Genomic DNA, 22957 nt, shown 5'->3' with positions numbered 1-22957 from the left:
GAAGCCAAGAGAGAGAGAAAAGAAGTTGAACAGACAAAGGGCTGGATAAAGATCAGCCTGGGGGAATCAAAAGCTGCTAATTGGGACTATTAGTACCTGACAATGGGCTGTTGTAGCAGCCCATGTGATGACAGGCCTGGACTGTGGGGGCTGGGGTAAGGACATAGAAGAAGCTGCTTAGGCCCTAAAATTATTGAACTTAATATTGAGTCCTGAAGGTTGCAGAATTACCAAGTAGAAAATGAGATGCTGTTCTTCCATCTTGTGCGGAGCTTCACTGGAGCGCTGCAGCAAGCCTGAGGCAAGGCTTTGTCCAATAAAATAAAGTGTGGAGCTGGATGAACACAGCAGGCCAAGCAGCATCTCAGGAGCACAAAAGCTGACGTTTCGGGCCTAGACCCTTCATCAGAGAGGGGGATGGCGTGAGGGTTCTGGAATAAATAGGGGGAGAGGGGGAGGCGGACCGAAGATGGAGAGAAAAGAAGATAGGTGGAGAGGAGAGTATAGGTGGGGAGGTAGGGAGGGGGTAGGTCAGTCCAGGGAAGACGGACAGGCCAAGGAGGTGGGATGAGGTTAGTAGGTAGGAGATGGAGGTGCGGCTTGGGGTGGGAGGAAGGGATGGGTGAGAGGAAGAACAGGTTAGGGAGGCAGAGACAGGCTGGGCTGGTTTTGGGATGCAGTGGGGGAAGGGGAAGAGCTGGGCTGGTTGGGTGGTGCAGTTGGGGGAGGGGATGAACTGGGTTTGTCCAGTGTGCATGGTTGTGTGTTGAAGAGGTTGGCAACAGGAAGCTCAGGATTTTTCTGTGCATAGAACATAGGTGTTCAGCAAAGTGGTCATCCAGTCTGTGTTGCATCTCCTCAATGCATAGGAGGCCACATTGCGATCAACAAATACAGTAGACTTCATTGAGTGACGAGCAGGGTAAATCACTCCTTGACCAGGAAAACGTGTCTGGGGCCTTTGATTATGAAGAGACAGGCAGGTATTACACCTTCTATGATTGCACGGGAAGCTGTCATGGGGCTGTAGTACCAAGTGTCGGTAGGGAAAGAGAAGTGGGCCAGGGTGTCCAAAAGGGAAAGGTCCCTGTGGGAAGTTGACAATGGAGGGGAGAGGAATATGTATCTGGTGGTGGCATCCTGCTGGAGGTGGTGGAAATGGTAGCTAATGACGCTTTAGATGTGGATGCTTGTGTGATGGTAAATGAGGACCATTGGGACCCATCGCTGCTGTGGGATGGAAAAGAAAGTGTGAGGGCCAAAGCACAAGAGATGGATCAGACATGTCTGAGGGCCCTGTCACACATGGTGGTGAGGAATCCTCGGTTGAGGAAGAAAGTGGACATTTCGGTGGCTCCCTTGTTGAAGCTGACATCGTTGGAACAGATGCAAGAGGGACAGAGAAGCTGAGAGAATGGAATAGAGTCAATACAGGAAGCAGGATGTGAAGATGTCAAGTCAAGGTAACTGTGAGAAACAGTGGGTTTGTGCTGGATTTTGTTGGCCAGCCTACCCCCTGAAATGGAAACAGAGATATCAAGGAAGGGAAGGGAGGATGCAGAGATGAACTAGGTAAAGGTGAGAGCAAGGTGGAAATCGGAAGCAAAATAGCAGGGGGCCCTAAAACCATTCTGATGGGGGATAAACATGTAAGAGGATTGCATGTCCCTAGTGAAGAGGGCTTGGCTGGAGTCCAATCGATTCCAATTTCTACTCTGCTGTCACCTTCACCTTGAGAGTCAAGACAAGATATTGACATCTTAAAATCAATGAATCTTGTGAACAGTATCCTGCACAGAAGTTGATGTTGCCACAGCGTTTTTATTAACTCAGGTCTTAACACGGCTTGACACAATAGTATATATTATACCAAGCTGTGATTGTGGATGATTGACTTGGCTTCCTTCATGTGGATAATGATGGAATTATGTTCTGTTTTATTCACTCTCAGACTTGAGCACCACTCGCTTGGTAACATTAATTGCATTTACTTAGGTACCCTTTAGAAATTTGTGGCGAGCAATCTTCTTTGCAGTCTATGTGCAGAAGGTAGACCCACAATAGTATTTCCCTATTATACTAGCTGATTAAGTAATAAGATATTAGGTGAGACAAACATTAGCTGACACTTCATATTACATTTCTGGAAGCTCAGAACTTGCGCTTTCTTTGGAATTAGGATTTGTTGGGCTTTTAGTCACACACGATCTGCAGTCTGTTTCCTGCAGATCAGTGCAAGTGCTGAGCTATGGTTGAAGGTAAGAGCAATTGAGTATGAAGACTTTATGTTGACCCACCTCAGAGGCATAGCTGGTCTATGCTCTACTCTTAATATCAGTAGCTGGAAGATGATGCTGGTTCCAATCTTTATTTAGTCTTTATACTTATTTACAGAATTAAACATTGCACGAGTACACCTCCTCACTTAACCATAGCACAATTTCAGTTGGTGTCTCTTTATTGGGAATTTTCTGCTTGCCTCCACACTCCCACTGCCGGCAGGGAGTTGCAAGAGTGATAGGCAAGGGATATAAAATTGGGTGTCATGGCAGCAGCACCTCACTCACACATTGGTATTTTATCAGTGACCAGGATATGCTTGGTGTTTATCTGCTCTTGGGGCAATGAAAGCCCTCGAATGAGCATGGGCTGTGAGACACCTCTCCTCTAGGAAAGCTTTTTACTAACATTTCTTTTTGGCAAAACAACCCTGCTGTTGATCTCTTGCATTCAGCCATTTAATTTTTGAGATTTATTTTCTCAGCAGTTGTATTAAGACCAATTCATAACCTTTTCTGGATCATATTTTCATGTAGTGTATATATCCCACAATGAGCAATTATCAAAATCATTTTGAAGGATTTTACTGTCTTCAGTGTGTTCCTTTTATAAAATCTGAATTAAAACATTTAACAAAGAGTATCCTATATTCAATGCGTCCTCAGAGTCATTGTTTCAAAAACCAAGGTATTTTAACAGCCTTTATTTAGCTTCTTAAGTTAGGGGACACCAGTTCTCAGTTACACTTGTAGGAAATATTCTAAAGTCAGCCACACTTGTATTCCCATTCGGGAGATTAGCATGAAAATATAACTTTTTTTAAGCATGTGGGCAGAGATGGAAACTTATATGCATGACTTTATTGTATTTGATCTCATTACCCAACTCTATCACATCAAAATTAGCATCTATCCTAATCTGAGTGCTCAACCAATTTCATTGACCAATCAAGCTTTGCAATTACTTCATATTTTCTTTTGATATATCACTGCCTTTCTGTGATAGCTGAGCCTGATTAATTGGGTTGGAAGTTATACTCTATAAATAGGATTATTGATCCATAGTTAGTCCAGACCTGCTCTGATTAATGAAGTAACTCCACACAGCCTGGTATCCCTTCACCAAGTCATCCTTTACATACATGTGCACAGTACTTGATGCTATTCAGGCTTCCTCAGATCTAGCTCTCAGAGTGACAGAATCTCTGACACGCCTGTTCATATCTGTCAGCAGGGTTCCCTGATTGGCCCAGGTTAACAGCCCCAACCAGGGAACTCAAATTCTATGAGATCCATCTGGCTGACCTCATTACAATCACTGCATTTAATAGATAAATCTGCATACATAAAAGAACTCCAGAAGCCTGACTCTCAATTTTAAATTCTATTCTAATCTTACTAAATATAAATGTCTCAAATTCCACAGTACCATTCCATAAGAAACCATTAAAATGCATCACAAAAATGTTTGAAAGTTTTCTTTATGATACCAGCAAAAGATTGTGGGACTTGTTTTTATTTGAATACAAACTATATTCAGCAAAACAGATCTCACTAAAAACAAACATACCCTGAAAGCACATCCAGACCAGGCCATAACATAGTCTGCTTAATTTGCATGGTTTGTTTTCTACGCCTGATACATTTTTGGAGCATTTTGAACTGGAAAATCTTTCAATCTTCCATTTGTATCACTGCAAAATGTTTCATTTGTTTCTCTGAGAATACAAGGATAGATTGATTTCCCTGAATCTTTTGCAAAGTAGCAGATATCCGATTTAATTGTAAATCCCTCTCTGAGAAATGAACAACTGAAACAGGAACCTGTCCACATGTGACACTTTGGCACAAACCAGTAATTTGAACACAAGTACGATCTAAGGATCTCTGAATTGATTTTCTTCAATATCTGTTAAAATTCATTTTGTCCCTTTTTTGAATAGCCACCTGTTTATCAAAAACTATTTGAGTCTGACCTATATAGTTCATCTTTCATGTAAATTCCATCCAAGCACTCTTAAGAATAATATTCAAACCTTCATCAGTATTCCACCGGGTGGCATTCAGCTCACAAAAGACTATATTTTAGAAAGGAAGTAAGACTGTCAAAGTTACACCTCGTTTTCTTTCCATGCAAGGATATAACCTATGGCCACATAACCAATTCATTCTTCCATTAATCATATGGTTCAGATTGGAAGAACAGTAATAGACGATCAAATACTGACAATTTGCATTTACTTTCCGCTACTTCCTGCAGCAGCTTTTAAGATTCTAATCTTCTTTCTGAAAACACATTATTTTAATTAGTTTCCAAACTTCAACTGTGGACAACTATTCTGCTCCCATGGCGTTCTTTGGACAGGCAATGCATAATGATAATGTTGGGGACAATCTTTCCTCTGTTATACATTTATTCACAACTTTAAACAAGCCTCTACCTCTGATCTTAACTATACAGTGTTTCAGTAAGAGATTTGTTGCATATGCTGATGTGAAACTACATGTAATATGCTCCGATTCCAACAGTTGTCGTAAACCTTCAACTGACAACCCTTCCTTGTTGCCAGACAGTAAATTATGACCAAATTCCCCTGGAAAGATCAAATTGTTGCAGTTTGTAGTTGGGCCTGACAGACCTTTGTTAGCAAAGATAATGGGAACTGCAGATGCTGGAGAATCCGAGATAACAAAGTGGGGAGCTGGATGAACACAGCAGGCCAAGCAGCATCTTAGGAGCACAGAAACTGACATTTCGGACCCATACCCTTCATCAGAAAAAAGCCTTAATAATCCCTCACTCTTCTCTTTCAGCTATCCCTATTTTCTGATACTGCGACCATTGTAGGAAACTTAACTGGGGCAGCCATAAAAATACTAAGTGAGAAGAGCAGGTCAGAAGCTATGAATTCTGTAATAGGTAATCAATGTCCTGATTCCCCAGGTTCCAACCACCATCCACAAGGCATGAGCCAGAAAAGCAATGAAGTATTCCCACTTATCTGAATGAATACATCATAAGCAACATTTAAAAAAAAATAGGGCACCATCAGCGACAAAGTAGCCCATCTTTAAATATTCACTTTTTATTATTAGTTCATGATATGGCCACTACTGGCTGGACCAGCACTTATTGCCAGCCCTACATTTGATTTGATTTATTTTTGTCACATGCACTTAAGTACAGTGAAAAGTCTTGTTTCATGTGCAGTACAGGCAGATCATAACATACAAAGATCATAGCATGATTGAACAAATCAGGGAATACAAATTTACAGCTGCAAAGAAGGTACACAAAAAGTATTAGTAGGGAAGAAGCTGTTCTTGAACCTATTGTTACCTATGTTTAAGCTTTTGTATTTTGTGTCAGATGATAAAGGTTAGAAGAGATTATAACTGGGGTGGGAAGGGTCTTTAATGATATTGGCTACCTTTCCACAGCCACAAGAAGTATTGATGGAGTCAATGGATGGAAGGTTGGCCTGCATGATGGTCTGAGCTGTGTTTGCGATTTTTTGTAGTTTCATACAATCCTGGGCAGAGTAATTGCCACACCAAGCTGTGATGCATCCAAATAGAATGCTACATATGGTTCATCTGTAAAAGTTGTTGAGGGTCCTTATGGACATGCTGAATTTTCTTAGCCTTCTGAGAAAAAAGAAGGCGCTGTTGTGCCTACTTGACTGTTGCATCAATGTGGGTGGCTCAGAACAGATTGCTGGTGATTGTCTCTCCTAGGAACTCAAAATTCTCAGCCATCTCCACCTCAGTTCCATTGATGTAGATAAGAGTGACCCTCCTCCTTGCTTCCTGAAATTGATGGTCAGCTCTTTGGTTTTGCTAACATTGAGGGAGAGATGTTATCTTTGCACCACATCACCAAGCAGTCTGTCTCTTTCCCTTGACAAGATAATGGTGAGCTGCCTTCTTCATCTGCAGCAATCCATTCAGTTTACGTAGACCCACTATGTCACTAAGAATGGGCTTCCAGAATTTTGACCCAGCAATGCTGAAGGAACATCAAAACATTCCCAAATCAAGATGGTAAGTGGTTTAGAGGAGAATGCGTACTGGTGGTGTTCCCAAGTATCTACTGCCCTTGTCCTTAGTGGCTGTTGGGTTGGAAAGAGGTATTGAAAGAACATTGGTGAAATGTTACAGTATGTTTTGTAGATAGTTCATCTGGCTGCTATTGAGAGTTCACAATGGAGTGACTAAATGTTTTTGGATGTTGGGCCAATCATGTGGACTGCTTTGTTCTGAATGACGTTAAAGTGCCTGAGTGTTGTTAGAGTTATATTCATCCAGGCACCTGGGAATGGTCCCAACACACTTTCAAATTCTGCCTTATAGATAGTGGACAGAGACTCAGCAATCGTGATGCCAGCAATGTCAAAGGGCAATGGATGGATTGTCACCTGGAACTTGGGTGTCCCAAAGGTTACTTGCTACTTGTTAACCCAAGCCTGGATACTGTCCAGGTGTTGCAGCATTGCAGCATACTACTTTGGTATCTGAGGAGTCAAGAGTGGCGCAGAACATTGTGCAATCATCAGCGAACATTGCTAGTTCTGACTTTATGATGGAGGGAAGGTCATTGATGAAGCAGCTGAAGATGGTTGGGCCGAGGCCATTACCCTGAAGAACTCCTGCAGAGATATCCTGGAGCTGAGACAACTGACCTCCAACAAAGAAAACCATTTTCATTTGCACCAGGTATGACAGTAACTAAGCAGTAAGATTTCCCCCGAATTCCGATTGACTCCAGGTTTGCTCGAGCTCTTTGATGCCACACTTGAGCAAATGTCATTCACATCTTACCTCTGGAATTTGTACCTTTTGTCCATGTTTGAACTAAGGCTGTAATGAGGTTAGAATCTAAGTGGCCCTGGTGGAGCCCAACTGAGCGTCAAAGATCAGGTTATTTTTCGACAAGTGCTGCTTAGTTGGACTATTGATGAATCACTTTACTGATGATCAAGAGTAGTTTGATGGGGTAGTAATTGGCCAGGTTGGATTTGTCCTGACTTTTTTTCGTGCAGGACATCCCTGGGCAATTTGCCATGTCATCGGACTGACGTCAGTGTTGAAGCTCGGCTAGCAGTGTGGAAAGTTCTGCAGTACATGTCATCAATACTATTAACAGTAAAGTTTTCTTGTCAGAATGTTGTATCTTCACTAAATTAAGGTTGATCCCCTGAGTTGATAGTAATGGTAGACTAGGAGGTATGCTAGGTCATGAAGTTGCCAATTGTTTCAGTACAATTATGCTGTTGCTGATGACTCATAGAGCCTCATGGATACCCAGCCTTGAGTTGCTCAATCTTTTTAGCATAGTGATAGTATTGCACAACACAATGGAGAGTATATTCAATGTGAAGACAGGATTTTGTCTTAACAGGCTGATGCATCTGAGACAGGCAGATTGGTGAGCATCAGATTAAGTATATTTCTCCTTCTTCTTGGTTTTTATTTGCTGCTATCAGGTGGCTATCTGAGGAATGTACTACCAGCATGGAAACCATTGCACTGCCCTTTCTTTAGACAGAATGTAAGTGTTTGGCAAAGTGATCACCCAGTCTGCATTTTATCTCTCCAATGCAAATTGAATTACAAATGGGTCCGTAAAAATGACTCCAAACTTCCAGTTGCCTGCCACTTCAATGCTCTACCATGCTCCCATGCCAATAATTCTGTCACAGGTTTGCTGCAGTATTTCATGGCTCCCCAGCGTTAGCTTGAACAACAAAACCTCATTTTTTGCTTGGATCTCTGTAGCCTCCGGAACTCAGCATAAAGTTCAGAACTGATTCTATCCTTCCTTTTTTTCACACACTCCTATACCTTATCATGACATAGGTTGTTTTCAGTGGTCCAACGCATTCTCACCCACTCTTCGCCCTATAATACATGAAATGGGTGGCTTTTGTCAGAACGTCCCTAATCTCTCCTGTTGTTGGCCCTCATTGTCACCTATTCAGCTTCTCTTCTGTCTGGCCTACTGCCAATCATCCTTTGTTTACTTACCCCTTTCATATCTCCCTCTCTCTGAGCTCCGTCTCAACCTATTTGGTCATTTCTCTTTCTCTGTCTCTGTGCTACACCCCTCTTATCACCACCACCAACCTGCATATATATACCACATTTTCCTAGCTGCTAATCATTCTGATAAAGAGTCAGTGGACTCAAAATGTTAACTCTGTTTTCTCCACACAGATGCTGCCAGGCCTACCGAGTTTATCCAACAATTTCTGTTTTTGTTTTGATTTGTTTTTTTTTCAGGAGCATGTTGATGGCAAATTTGACAAAAAGGGCAGGCTTCAATAGACTTAACATATGAGGAATGTTTGAGGACTCTGGGCCTATTCTCCATGGAGTTTAGAAGGATGAAGGGGGCTCTAATTGAAATGTACAGAATACTGAATGGCCTGGTCAGGTTGGACATTGGGAAGATGTTTTCATTGGCAGGACGATCTGTGGGGTAACCCTTAGAGTAAAGGGAAGAGCCTTTAGAATGGAGACTGGAAAATCCTTTTCAGCCAGAGTGGTGAATCTATGGAATTTATGCCGCAGAAGGCTGTGGAGGCCAGGTCATTGTGTATACTTAAGACAGAGATAAGTAGGTTCTTGACTGTCACGGAGATCAAAAGTCATGGGGAGAAAGCAGGAGAATTGGGTTGAAAATCTTTCAGCTATGATTGAATGGCAGAGCAGATTTGATGGGTCAAATGGCATAATTTCTGCTCCTGTGCCTTATGGTCTAACAGAGAGAAACCCATTTACAGACCAATTAGATTTAAATGTTCACACAATTTTGGTCATTCCGTTACACCATTTTTAAGTATAAGCAGGACCATGAATCCCCTAGATCTAGACTCCGCACATTGGGGATTGACATACTTGGATGTGGATTAAAACTTCCTTTACTCAAGCGCTTGACGTTAAATCCAAGCTTATGACATACTGAATAAGTATTAGCATAGGTCTTTTAGAAATAAAATGTAAAGTCATCACTTTATAAAAGTGTAATTTTTGCTTTCACACATGCAGTCCGCATTCAATACCTCTTCAAGGAATGCCAAATTAAGCACTGCATTGTTTCTAGCAATATGAGAAATTGTAATAAATTTAATTTAAATTTAAAGTAGCAGTCAAAAAAAATGTCTTCAGTGTGAGCCAGTTACAAAGTGAAGGAATACTGAAGGAAATACGATGTTCTTGTAGTTCCATTTGGTTACAAACAAAGTTTCAAAGTTTTAAAAGTCTTGCATTCTTGGTGGTAATTCACACATTCATTTTTGAAAAGTTTTTTTTGTTACTTAGTTATTGTTAGGCTTGTAATTTGGTGAGATCTTATGCATTATTCCCTCGCAAGTAATATCATCACAGACTGAAATAACATAAATTTTCTTTTCAGTGTGAATCTATTGGGGCATTCTTTACTGCGACTACAGATGCTTCTTCCTGAACCTCTTTATATTATGTTCAAATATTTCATTCATAATTCATTTTTTACTTCTTTGAATTTTTTAAAAGTAGAAATTAACAAATAAACAATCCAAGTAAGCTTTGATTTAATGTGCTAAAAGGTAGACATTTGAAAGCAATAAAGAATCAATGATGAGAGATAGTAGGAACTGCCCATGCTGGAGAATCAATGATGTTCTATTTTAGTGTCCATCAATAAAATATCTTAATTATACATGTAATTCCCAGATGAAAAGAGTTTGGTTGCAGTTAATCTACAAAGGACTTCATCAAGAAGGCAACAATTCTGCAAGTTAAAAAAGCCCTAAAAAGGTGTGAGATATAATTATTCATGTGGGTTACAAAGCAGTCAACAGATCTGCAAACACTCAACAATTCAGCACAACAGAAAATTCGTCTAAAGAGATTTAAATAATTTAGTTGAAGGGAGCCATTGCTGTCGTGGTAATGCCACTGAACCAGTAACCCAGGGACTACGATAATGCTGTGGTATTAATTTTCATCACAGTAGATGGTGGGGCATGAATTCAAAAATATTTGAAATTAGAATTCTAATGATGATCATGAAATCATTGTCAGTTATCATGAAACTTATCTGCTTCACTATTGTCTGTATAATAACAACACAGTCAGATCAAAAGCTCAAAGCAATGAAATCTCTCATTACACTTGGCAGCAGGAATAACAATAGCTCCTCTGATGCTTCTTGGCCTGCTGTGTTCATCCAGCTCTACGCCTTGTCATCTCAGATTCTCCAGCATCGGCAGTTCCTACTATCTCAGCAACTCAACGCTGCTGACTCTGTAAAGCCGTTCTTATTAACATCTGGGGGCTAGTGTTAAAATTGGGAGAGTTGTCTTCTGAGATGATTCTGCCATTCAGAGGAAACACAGTTTGCTGCTTTTGGCAATGTATGGACCTTTCTTCTGTCAATTACACGCAAAAAGAACATAATAAATGCCAGAAAAATGCATTCATTGACTGATTTTTTTTCTGTATTGACATGGATACACAACCTGCTAACACTGTTCAGCCCAAAGTTAGTTCTAACATTTTTCTTTATTGTGCCTTAACATGGGACTCATCTGAATGTGTAGCAACTGGAGTCTGAAAGTTAGATGATGTGAAGTCCGTGGGACATAAAACAGCCACAGAAAGACATAACAAAAGTTATACGAGCAAACAATAGTTTCCTTTATAAAAAAAGACAAAAGAGCTGTAAGTGTGGAGCTGGATGAATACAGCAGACCAAGCAGCATCTTAGGAATACAAAAGCTGATGTTTCGGGCCTAGGCCCTTCATAATTTTCTGAAGGGTCTAGGCCCAAAATGTCAGCTTTTGTGCTCCTAAGATGCTGCTTGGCCTGCTGTGTTCATCCAGCTCCACACTTTGTTATCTCGGATTCTCCGGCATCTGCAGTTCCCATTGTCTCTGATACAAAAAGCTATGAATCGGAAACGTTCACTCGATCCAAAACATTAACTCTGAATTCTCTCCACAGATGCCACCAGATCTGCTGGGCTTTTCCAGCAATTGCTGTTTTGTAATGGTTTTCTTTAATTGAACTGTTTCAACAGTTAACATGAATTCCCTCTACTGGTAGAAATGCGTATGGTACTTCACGAGATCAAAAAAAAGGTCATTGTACTTTTCAAAACATAAGAGGCCCTTTGCTTTCCAAAATGACCATTACTTTTTGCAAGCTCTTCAAGTCTTGGCTTAGTGATAGGTCTGTAAATTTCATGTTTCATTCTGCATTATCTTCATTTAATTCATCTGCTCTTGGTCATGCTCATTTGTGCGTTGGTTGTTAGTTCTGTGGGGCCAGTGAGGAAGATACATGCACATAATACTGATAAAGATAAATGCAGTTTAAGACTTTCCAGCAGTTGAACAAGGGAGACAGTCTGTAGTTGTGAAGAAAGTAATGCAGCTCTTGCTCCTGTGACTTGCTGTCAGCAGTAGCTGTATATGTCACTTTTTTTAGTGTATGTCGAAACCTCTTGACTACTTCATCAGCTCCTGGACAATGGTGTTGGAATTTTTTAAAGAACAGAATTTAAGTAGTTTATACGTTTCCTGAATCTTGAATGTTGAATGGGTGTCTATTCAACATTCAAGAGTTCTTACCATTTGGGGGGATTCCAAACATGGTGAGAGTCAGTGCAGTGTTGCCAATGAGCCAAATTTGAGGAAGACCATCTCATTTCCCATTTAGGCATTATATAACCTCAAAATTGTGTTGAATAAATTCTGACCTCAGTTTTGATACTTTTCTTCCCCCAGTGCTTGTATCTTGTTTCACATTTAAGCGGTATTGACCTATATTCCACTCTGCCCATCTGTTGTGGGTCTGTGCTTTGTCCCTTCTTCACAACCATTACTATTCCCATTGCCTTTTATTCTATGAGGCTGAGATAACTGCAGAGTTCCATACACTGTCACCAAATCATCATTTATCTAAATGTACACAATACATGACCTCTGATCAGTCTGCTCAAAGCCAGTCCCGAGACTGAGGAGATTTGAAACAAAAACAGAAATTGCTGGAGAAACTCAGCACGTCTGGTAGAATTTGTGAGAAGAAAGCAGAGTTTTGATTTTGAGCCGGGTGACACTTCATGAAATCTCAAATTTGTAAGGCTTTATGGCCTCTTGAAATGAGCCTATAGACATCATGAACACACAAACTTTCACTCCTTTTGATGGTGTGATCACCTGAACAGCTTTTGAATAGCGGCAATATACAAAAATAGCCACTTCATAGATGGCAACAATAACATCTTAATTCCAAGGTAATTTGCTGTATTATAATGTATCAATGTGAAGAAAAATACAAGGAAACCTGAGAGAAAAAATAACTTCATGAGCTCTAGCTTCAAGCACCCCCGATACTCATAAAGACACCAATGTAATTGCTATAATTCTGGATTGGCATTTCGGGTATCTGGAATAGAGGTTTCTTGTAACACAGCCAGACTGAGGCTCCAGGACTATCATAGACTACCGAACACTCCATATAATGTGGAGCTGGAGAAACAAAGCAGGCCAGGCAACATCAGAGGAGCAAGAAAGTTGATGTTTTGGTGTGGGACCCTTCATGAGCTCTGATGAAGCACCCACCCCGAAACTTCAACTTTCTTGCTCCTCTGATACTGCCTGACTGGTTGTGTTCCTACAGCTCCACACTGTACTGGCTCTGACTCCAGTATCTGCAGTTATTGCTTTCTTTGAATGGTCCACATCTGCTCCAGCATCACAGCTACAACTAACAATCTATCCTTATGTCCCTCGTATGATTAACAGACTTGGAAACATGATCTACAAACTCATTCTACTTCTTTGGTTTGCTGACACCCAATTCCACCTCATCAACGTATCTTTCAAACGCTGCATTGTCCCTAATTGTCAGACTGCTTGTCAGCATCTGGTACTGGATGAAAGAAATTTTCTCTAGCTAAGTGTCAGGAAGACAGAAACTTTTGATCCCTCCCACAAGCTTCAGTTATCAGCTTCATCCTAGCAAATGTATAAGATTGAATTACACTGTCATATGAGGAACTTATGATCACATATCTGCTCCATCATCCAGCCTGTCTATTTCCACCTCTATAACATCAACCCATTCTGGACTTGCTTCAGCTCATGTGCTATTAAAACATTCTTCTGCGCCTATGTTACCTTCGAATTCTGAGGAAGGGTCACCGGACCTGAAATGTTAGCTCTGATTTTTACCTTCACAGATGCTGCCAGACCTGCTGAGCTATTCCAGCAACATTGCTTCTGTTACCTTAGAATTGCCTGGGCTCTTACCTTCCACAATCCATATCTCTGAAATCAGCTAAAACCCAACTGTTTTATCATAATTCTCATTCTGTCCTGTACAGTCATAAGCCTTCTGCTGACCGGCCTTCATTAGCTCCAGACCTAGTAATGCCTTAATTTTATTTTTTTTTAAATCCTTCCACGGCTTTGCCATTTATTACATATATTCTTCAACCCTTCAACCCTCCATGATCTCTCAATTTTTCACAGCAGGCCACATGTAGAAAACATTACTGAGTTAGTGCAGTCTTAAGCTAATTTAATGCTGTAACCCATTCCCATCGAGACCTAAGTTAATGCATTCTGATCACATGTTGACATTGCAATCACTTATTGGAGAGCTTTTAACAAAGATCATGATTTAAAAAAAAACAAAATGATGATTTCAACAGCCAGAATAGTAAGGATATCAGCATGTAGCAAATATTTGAATTGCACAGTGAGTGCTTTCTTGGGGTCAAGTTCTCATGTCAGGTGAGGTTTTTGATAATTTATCTTCTTGTACTCTAAAAAGAACATTCACATAATAGCGAGAAACTGAATGCTATTCATTCACGCCTACAGATGAAATTTAACTGGGTTGTGATGCCACAGCTACTTAGCTGGGGTAGCATAAAGGTGAGAAAAAATATGCAAGCAATGTAATACAACAGATTAAATCAAACATGAATGGTTGTCACCATTATATTGCAGGAACTGCAATCCCCAGATAGCAGATAGATCTATGAATTGTTGGTATGAATTGTTCATTTAATTCCATCCGGTATAAGGTATTTCAATAGTTGAGCACACTTCCAGGTACTGAGTCTGCTCTAACCTGTGTGGCAACCTAATACCAAACTGGCATGGTCTGGTGCCGTGGGCTTCACTGCTGATCGTAGGAGGAATACTGCCTTTTCACTGTGCCATCCATCAGGATCTCTAAAACCATAACTGTTAACTGGGGTGAGGATGTCTCCAGTGTTCTACATCTGAGACAAAAGTCGGGAACGATGTAGCACAGATACAGACTGTCAGTGCTTGCCCAGGTGCACAGTGGCCTTTTAAACATGGCACTGGTGCCAGGGATGCCACTCAGTTCTGGGATTTTCAACGAATGATGTGATGTTCCCAGAACAGAGTGTGGTAAGATAGGTATAAGTGTAGCGAATTACCACGAGGGCTCAAATGCTAGTTTTTTTTAAAAAAGTCATTAACAGGATGAGGGCATTGTTGGCTAAGTAGCATTTACTGCCCATTGCTTATTGCCCAGAGGGCAGCTCAGGTTCTGGAGTCACATGTAGGCCAGACCCAGGTATGGACTGCAGTGTCCTTCCCTATAGGACATCAGTGAACCAGATGGGTTTTTCTGCCGACAATCGATTCATGGTCATCATCAGATGACTCTGAATTCCAGATATTTTTAATTGAATTCAAACTCCACCATCAGCCGTGGCAGGATTTGAACCTGGATCCCCAGAATGTTATCTGAGTCTCTGGATTAACAGTCCAGGGATAATACCAACTGGCCATTGCCTCTCCTGGGTTAGAGTGACAAGTTCGGTAAGATTTGGCGAGATAACTCAGTTGGCCTCACAGTGAGATTGCCTCCACCAAACTCAGTGCAGCTTACAGTTAGCTAAAAAATTGATAAAATTCCACCAAAAGTATTCATGAAAGACATGGCAACAAAGCAAGAAAAGTGGTCTGGCAGTATTATTGGGTAAGTGATGTAATGTTTGAAAGGGAGATATCCTTGAGGAGGCAAGGTCAGAATCTATTCAGTTTGAGTTCAGAAGCAAAAGGAATAGAATAGTGCTATAAAAGCATTCCACAGTCTTCTGAATAACAAGAAAAACACAGAGGAGAAAATCTGTAGGGAAACCATAGTGATACACATGGGCCACAGAATGATGACACTGGGGAACTTTAAATATTCAAGTACCAGTTGGGGTTTTGTTAAGAGTAAATGATAAGGAGGAATGGCCATGTTTCTGAAATATATTCAGGATAATTTCACCTTAACAAGAATGTTCTAAGTCTGAAAAAAAGGCATTTCTGGATTTGGAGAATGAAGTATGACCATGTGGATTCGGCATCTGAGCAGAACACTTGGGTACAAGGGATCACTGCCTAATCCAGTTTAGATTTCTTTTGGAGAAGATGAAGGAATTATCTAAAGAAAAACTTCTAAACTGTTAGAGAGCTAACTTCAATGTAGTGAGAGGGAAGATAATGACAGGTAGTCCTGCTATAATGCGTGTTTCGTGAATGTGAATTGGCTGTATTGTGATTGTTGAATGGTGGACGCTGATTGGATAACACAAGACTTCTGCTGTACAGGTTTTGTGATTTTCTATGGTGATTTTCTGCAGTGCAAGGTTGAGCAAGGGTGCAACTATCGCAGTATAGGAGAACTACCTGTGCAGTAAAATAGAACCAAAACCTGCCAGGAAAATATACAATGGAGAAATGGATAAATATTAAGAGGGAGATGGTTGAAGAATTGCTTGGGGTAGTTTATGGTAACAAATAAAAAAACAGAGTTTCTTGGACAAGGAGGAAGATAAACAATGTCATGAAACACATGAGTGTTAGTGATATGCCGAACAAATTATTCAACCAGGGACTGACTCAAATATGACAAATATGACAAAGAGTAGAATGGCAGTTGACATGCAGATCCTACGATCCTGGTAAGTTTTTTTTTGACTGATGTTTGTTGTCCTGAGATAATTTTCTGTGGAAGATTTACTTAAGGGTTCTGTAGTCATCCATGCAGGAGGCATGGTCTGCCGAAGTTGAATTTTCTAAAAGGTGTTGTGTTCAGAATGAGGAAGAACCTCAGTGTTTGTGATTTTGTCCTACCATCAAATTTTCATGATGGTGCCTGAGTTTCTTTGATAAAATTCGTCAAGGGTTTTGATGGGGTGTCTGCAGTAGACCCAGCATTGTGCCCCATGAATGATGACCTGTGTTGAGGACAATGATCCAGTAGGGTTTAATTTTGGTTTTCCACTTAATACCGTACCGTTCTGGATACAACCATGATGTTGGCCATAGACAGAACTTGCTCTCTAGAGAAATGCACAGATATCCTTCTCAACTGTTACTCCCCATAGAACACACAAGTGAAGTAAAAGAATTTATCTAAGTCTTGAGAATGGAGTGTTCAATAGTTTTACCTGGTGCTTCATTGCATGTGTCCAACCAGCCCATGCCAATGTTTATGCTCCATTTAAGCCACCCCTTATCTTCTTTCATCTAAATATACCAACTCTTCCCTTCTCTCTCATCGGAGAGTCTAGTTTTGCTTTGAAAGCATCTATACTATTTTCTTCAACCACTTATTGCAAGTTCTACATTCTCACCAAGTTTTAAATGAGAAATTTACTTTGGGTTTGACTGTTGGATTTCTTGGTGACTATCTTATATTGATGGCCTCTAGTTATGCTTTCCTGAGGAGAGGACATATTTTATCCAGGCCTTTTATAGTTTTAAAGACCACAATGAGTTACTAAAAGAAGAGACCCAGCTTGTCAAACATTCCCTGATATGCACACAATTGCATTATAATATCATTTTTGCAAATATCCTCTCCAGTGCCCCAGTATCCATTTTATAATATGGTGATTATAATCGCACATCGTACTCAAAGTATGATATAAGGTTCCATACAAGTTTCCAACTTTATCTCTCTGGAGATAAATCCTCATGTTTGGTATGATTTTTTGAAATTATCATGCTAATCTGTACTATAACTATTAGTAATTGGTGTATTTATATTCTGAGATCCTTTCGTTCCTCCTATTTAGAATTGCACATTTCAGTACATGTTCTTCCTATTCTTCCTACCAAAACATACTGTCTCACATTGATCTGTATTGAAATTATTTGGATACCTTTTCTCATTCTGCAAATTATTTGAAATCCCTCTCAGCTTAATATTGACTACCCCTCCCCCACTCATCTACCAACTACAGTATGGGAAACCTTATATAAGTCATTTTGAAAATTCTAATAACTTGCATTTACTGCATCACTATGGCCTACTCTCTTTGCTGCCTCCCCAAATGACTAAAAAGGTTGGTTCCTTTATTGTCACTGGGTCAAAAAACTGGAACTCCCTTTCTAATAGCACTATTGGTATATCTATGTTACATGGACTTTTAAAGAAGGCAGTGCTCCACCTCCCTTGCTAGGGCAGATAATTATGGGTAAAAAAAAACTATGTTTGCCAGTGGTGTTCACATCTCAGGGATAAGAAAATGGTTTGTGAACCAAACATCAATATTATGATTATCATTACTCCTGCATAAACACAACTGTTAGTTTGTTAACTAAGTGGGGCTCCTTACTCATCAATAACTCTCGGGTGGCCCGCCCTCATTTTACTATCACTTAGATCATTCCAGTAAACTGTTCTAAGTATACTAAACAATTTCAATATCTTCTGAACTTGAGTTACTTTGGTCTTCCTGATTCAATGAAAATTCAATACTCCTCTTAAACAATTTTGTCTTTTCTATAGGGCTGTCTGATACCTGAATTAAGACTTGTGTTACTTCAATTCAGTCATTGAAGAGCCTGTCGATAAATCCCATTGTAGTTTTAAGTCGTCTCTTAATCATCAGTTCGAACTGTAGAGACCCTGCTGATTGTTTTCCTTTCCAAATATCTTCTCTTACTAATGTTGTTACAGCATCTTTAATCAATAAGCTGACTTTTCTTCTCCTTCCAGTTTCACTCAGTTTTCTGAAACCATTTAACCTGGAATATTTAATTTCCAATCATATCCTCTGAGCTGTATTAGACTCTTGGTTTCACTCAATCTGCTTGTACTGTGTGTGCTGTAATTCCAACCCAATACATGTGTGCTGCAAAATGACGAGTTTGAAACATACACTTGTGGTTGCATTTCCAGTATTTTCTGTTTTAGTATGGGGAAAATAGATCAGGGTTTGGTGGAGTGAGGCATCTTGTGCCATGCCCCATGATTAAACTACTTACAGTTTAGACTGTAAATAAGTTTACTCAAACATTTCCTTAAAGTGTGTTGATAACTATATGGTGAAAACATCGTTGAATCAGGACCTTAACGAACAACAGGACAAAAAGTACATCTCTTCATATTCTTCATGGTGACAATCTGGTCATTGCAGGAAATGAAATATTTGAGGCTGTACAGCTTCAGTCAGATGCTGAAGAAAGAGAGACATTAATGATAAAAGATGCAATGCAAGATTAAATGAATACTTCTATTGCAATATGATTTAAGGGATTGAGAAATAAACCAAGGAATGACTAAGATGAGGATGATTTAGAAAGAGTTCAGTGATGTCAAAGTCGGCACAGTAAGGGAATTCAGGGGTGGATCAGAATCTCACATTGCATACTTAAGGCACAGCCACTACAATTTTCAATGCTCAAGCGATTTGAAGGTGATGAAGCAGGTCTGTCATCTAATCAAGAACTGTAGGCAGCCTCTTAATACTGGAGGACAATGGGAAGCCCTCCAATACTTAACAATGGACAGCTTCAGCAGTTGAGGCGGGAACTACAGATCTGAGCACGTACATTATGAGGCAGATGTGAAGGTAAGCAGGACTTATTGTTTTTTCGAAACGTATCCTGCTCTGATGCATGAGATTGTGTGCTCCAACGTGCAACATCAAGTTTCTGACTGTATTCTAAGTGTGTTGAGATTTGTCATGATGGTGTGTGAGGCTGGTACATGTCTAATGCTAACCTCCACAGGCAGGGGTTACAGGTGCCCGTGGAGCATTTCCTGAGATGTGGTAGGCTGCTGGCCAAGACAGAGGTGCGGAGGGAACATCCTGGTGCGCGGTAACATCCAGGTACTCACTGACTTTCAGGAATCCCTCCCATATAATTTTTCTCCATTGCGTGGAAGATTAGCAAATTGTACGTAAATGAAGCAAGCTTAAGTAATAGTGAGATGTCAACGAATACAAAACAGGCTTCTTGCTTCTCATAAGTGATATTCTTATCGCACTGAAAAAGGATTGGGTACAAAATTGGATTTTTAATTTCCAATCTCACTACATTTTTGCAACTGACTCATCATTGCCCACATCCTTCTGGTGTTGGGAAAATTCAGGCCAAGGAGGATAAAGATAACTTGTTATTTTCACAGAGCTAATGATGGAGTGGTACAATTCAACAAGAAACCTATGACAGTTTGGATGTTATGAGCTGTCTTTGCCTTCTTACAATTTTTTGGTTGCTTTTTGCCTTAGAAACTTGGGTATATGATTCAGATGTTATTACATTTTTCTGCAAAACCTGAACCTCCCCATGTAAAAACGATGTGGAATACTTGAAAATCACTGCTTTTATTGACAACAGTGTGCATCTAGAGGAACACAGCAGGCCAGGCAGCATCAGAGGAACAGGAAAGTTAACGTTTCGAGACAGGACTCTTCTTCAGAAATGGGAACAGGGTAGGGGGATGGGAAATACATAGAGAGGGGGGTGGGGCTGGGGAAGTTGGTGGGATGGTGATAGGTGAGTGCAGGTAGAGAGTCACGGGGAATAAAAACAAAATCGCCAGAAAAGCTCAGCAGATCTGGCAGCATCAGTGAAGGAGAAAATAGAGTTAATGTTTTGAGTCCAGTGACCCTTCCTCAGAACTGATGGTGGCTGGGAAAACGTCAGTTTATATGCAGAAAATAGGGAGGTGTGTAGGTAGGAGGTAAACAATACAATAGAGCCCAAAGAGAGAGAAAGACAGTTGGGCAGACAAAGGAGTATGTCTAAAATTATTGAACTCAATATTGAGTCCGGAGGGCTGTAGGGTCCCCAAGCGGAAAATGAGGTGTTGTTCCTCCAGCTTGCATTGGGCTTCACTGGAACACTACACCAAGCCAGAGACAGAGATGTTGGCCAGGGAGCAGGGTGGTGCATTGCAGTGGCAGGCAACAGGTAGTTCAGGGTCTTTTTTGTGTGCAGAATGTAAATGTTCTGCGAAGCGGTTACGAAGTCTACATTTTTTTTCTCCCACTGTAGAGGAGACCACGTTGTGAGTAGCATGCAGTAGGCTAGATTCTTGGAAGTTCAGGTGAAGTGTTGCTTCACCTAGAAGGTGTGGTTGGGCCTTTGAATACTGGGAAGGGAGGAGGTAAATGGGTAGGTGTTGTACCTTCACCAGATACAGGGGAAGGTGTCTTAGGGCTGAGGGGGGGTGTTGGCGGTGACCGAAGTGTGGACCAATGTGTCCCGGAGGGAATGGTCCCTGTGGAAGGTAGACAAGTGAGGGGAGGGGAATATATGTTTGGTGGTGGCATCTTCCTGGAGGTGGTGGGAAATGGCATCTGATGATCTTCCGAATGTGGATGCTGGTGCGATGGTAGGTGAGGATAAAGGAAACCTTATCGTTGTTGCGGGAAGGAAGAGAAGGGATCAGGGCGGAAGGGCGGCAGATAGGTCGGACACAGCTGAGGGCCCTGTCAACAAGTCATAGGGATGAGAGTGTCATGGGGATTGGCCAGAGGGAAGGGTGGCATGGATAGGTGGGAGAGAAGATGGACAGGTTGTGTCAGGTCAAGGAGGTGGGGATGACAGGAAGGGTTGGAATGGGATAAGGCGGGGGTGTGGAGATTTTAAAACTGGTGAGTTCCATATTTAGTCCATTGGGCTGTAGGCCTCCAAGACGAAAGTTGGTTTGCTCCTCCTCTTCTAAAATATTTGATCATCTGTCCTAAAAGCTGTTCAGCATCATTGTCAAACTTTGATAATGTTCCTGTGATACATCCGAAATGTTTTACACCCCATGAAAGAATAAAACTAAACTACTGTTTCTCAGCTATGCTGTTAATCTGCATCAAATGTTTATGATACGCAAAAGAATTCTTCAGGAATTCAGATAAAATCATGAACGAATGGCCAAGATAAAGTAAAGCTTGTGCCAAAAACTGTTAAATATCACAGTTTGTTAACACAAAATAGAACAGCAATTTATTGCCACTTGTGCTTATAAAATCAGTGTAAGTTGCCACAATTTGGCGTCATTTTAAATACAGAAGCTATATAAAAAAAATTGGGACAAAGTTGGTGTTTTGTTCCCTTCACAGCTTGTGAGCTTCTGACATGGCCATGGGCGTTGCCGCTGGAACTGCCAAAGGAAGGATTTCCTGACTGGACCCACTTTGCTGCCACTGCTGAAGCTGACAGCGAAGCCATTGTATTGCCCCCATAGCAAGGAGCAACGGACCAGACTCGCTAATGGTGAAGCCTTCGACAAAACCATGGCCACTACCGCCACATGGAATGGACACCCAGATCCACGATGCTGTCACTGCTGCCACAGGCCCATGAACTGCCTTCCTCCACTGCAGCTGCAGAAAAGATGTAAAGGTGGACTTTGACACAAAGGAGATATGAAGAAGTGAAGGAACAAAATAAATTTTTAAAAAAAGAGAACAAAGAAGGATTCAGCCAGCCAGATGAGCAGAAGTGGAAGCGTACGGGCTTAGAGCCCAAACACTTCCTACTGTGCCGCTGCTGCTGTGTAGACAAAAGAGGAAAAGCACCGTTATCAAATGCTTGTGTGTAAGTATCATCAAATAAGAGAAGATGAATAAACAATGACAGTACATTATGCACTCATGGAACAAGGCTTTTTTGTGACAAAAAAGTTATGGATGTGGCAGTCACAGCAACATATTGGCAGGAATCTGATGGCACCTTACAAATTTACTGTGAATTTTATCAACTGTTTCTGGAACTAAATTTCAAGCTGAAAGTAAGTTAAAGGCGAATGCTGACAACTGCACTGAATGGCAATGAATTCCACAGGCCTTCTCCTGAAAGGGGCAATGCTGGTGTAATGTGAGGTCTACAGTCTTATGAGTAACTAGCAACAGAAGTTACTGAACAGTACCATGTACAGAGGAAGATAAGAGAGGACATCTTGCTTGGAGTAATCTAGGACCAGGCTCCAGTTGTCTGCAATCTGACATTACTATTGCCATAGTTCCTTTTACATATGCTCAGTTGCTATATTTAGAGTAGAGGTATATTTCGCTTTACTCTTTAGACACAAAGTTCCAGCTTGCTCTCCAGCTTGTGGGCCAGACTCCCATTGCTCCATAAAATTCAGTTAATGTCTCCACTTGTGGTAGAATCCGAAACTAGGATCATAAATACAAAGGCAAAGTACTGTGGTTTCTGGAATTCTGAAATAAAATGAAAGGTGATCGACTTGACGCGTTAATTCTGTTTTCTGCTTCATGGATGCTAATGATATTTCTGAGAAATTTCAGAATTTTCTCTTGCTAATCCTTAAATACAAGGTAGTTACTCATAAGTCTGAAACAGAAATTAAGACAAATTTCTTTTGTTGCAGTGGTTAGACTCGCTACCAC

General features: G+C 40.8%; 1 long non-coding RNA gene across 1 annotated transcript in view; it reads left to right on the top strand.

The window, feature by feature from the left end:
* The window catches only part of LOC125455893 (uncharacterized), a 58052-nt gene extending 35315 nt beyond the window's left edge, over nucleotides 1–22737 (top strand). The window contains exon 3 of the long non-coding RNA XR_007248333.1: nucleotides 21665–22737. This is a non-coding gene — a long non-coding RNA (uncharacterized LOC125455893). The remainder of the gene's footprint in view (nucleotides 1–21664) is intronic.
* Nucleotides 22738–22957: the final 220 nt, after the last annotated feature.

This window comes from Stegostoma tigrinum, chromosome 10, assembly GCF_030684315.1.
Source record: "Stegostoma tigrinum isolate sSteTig4 chromosome 10, sSteTig4.hap1, whole genome shotgun sequence".
Classification (NCBI taxonomy): Eukaryota; Metazoa; Chordata; class Chondrichthyes; order Orectolobiformes; family Stegostomatidae; genus Stegostoma; species Stegostoma tigrinum.
This window is presented reverse-complemented; position numbering and strand designations above follow the sequence as displayed.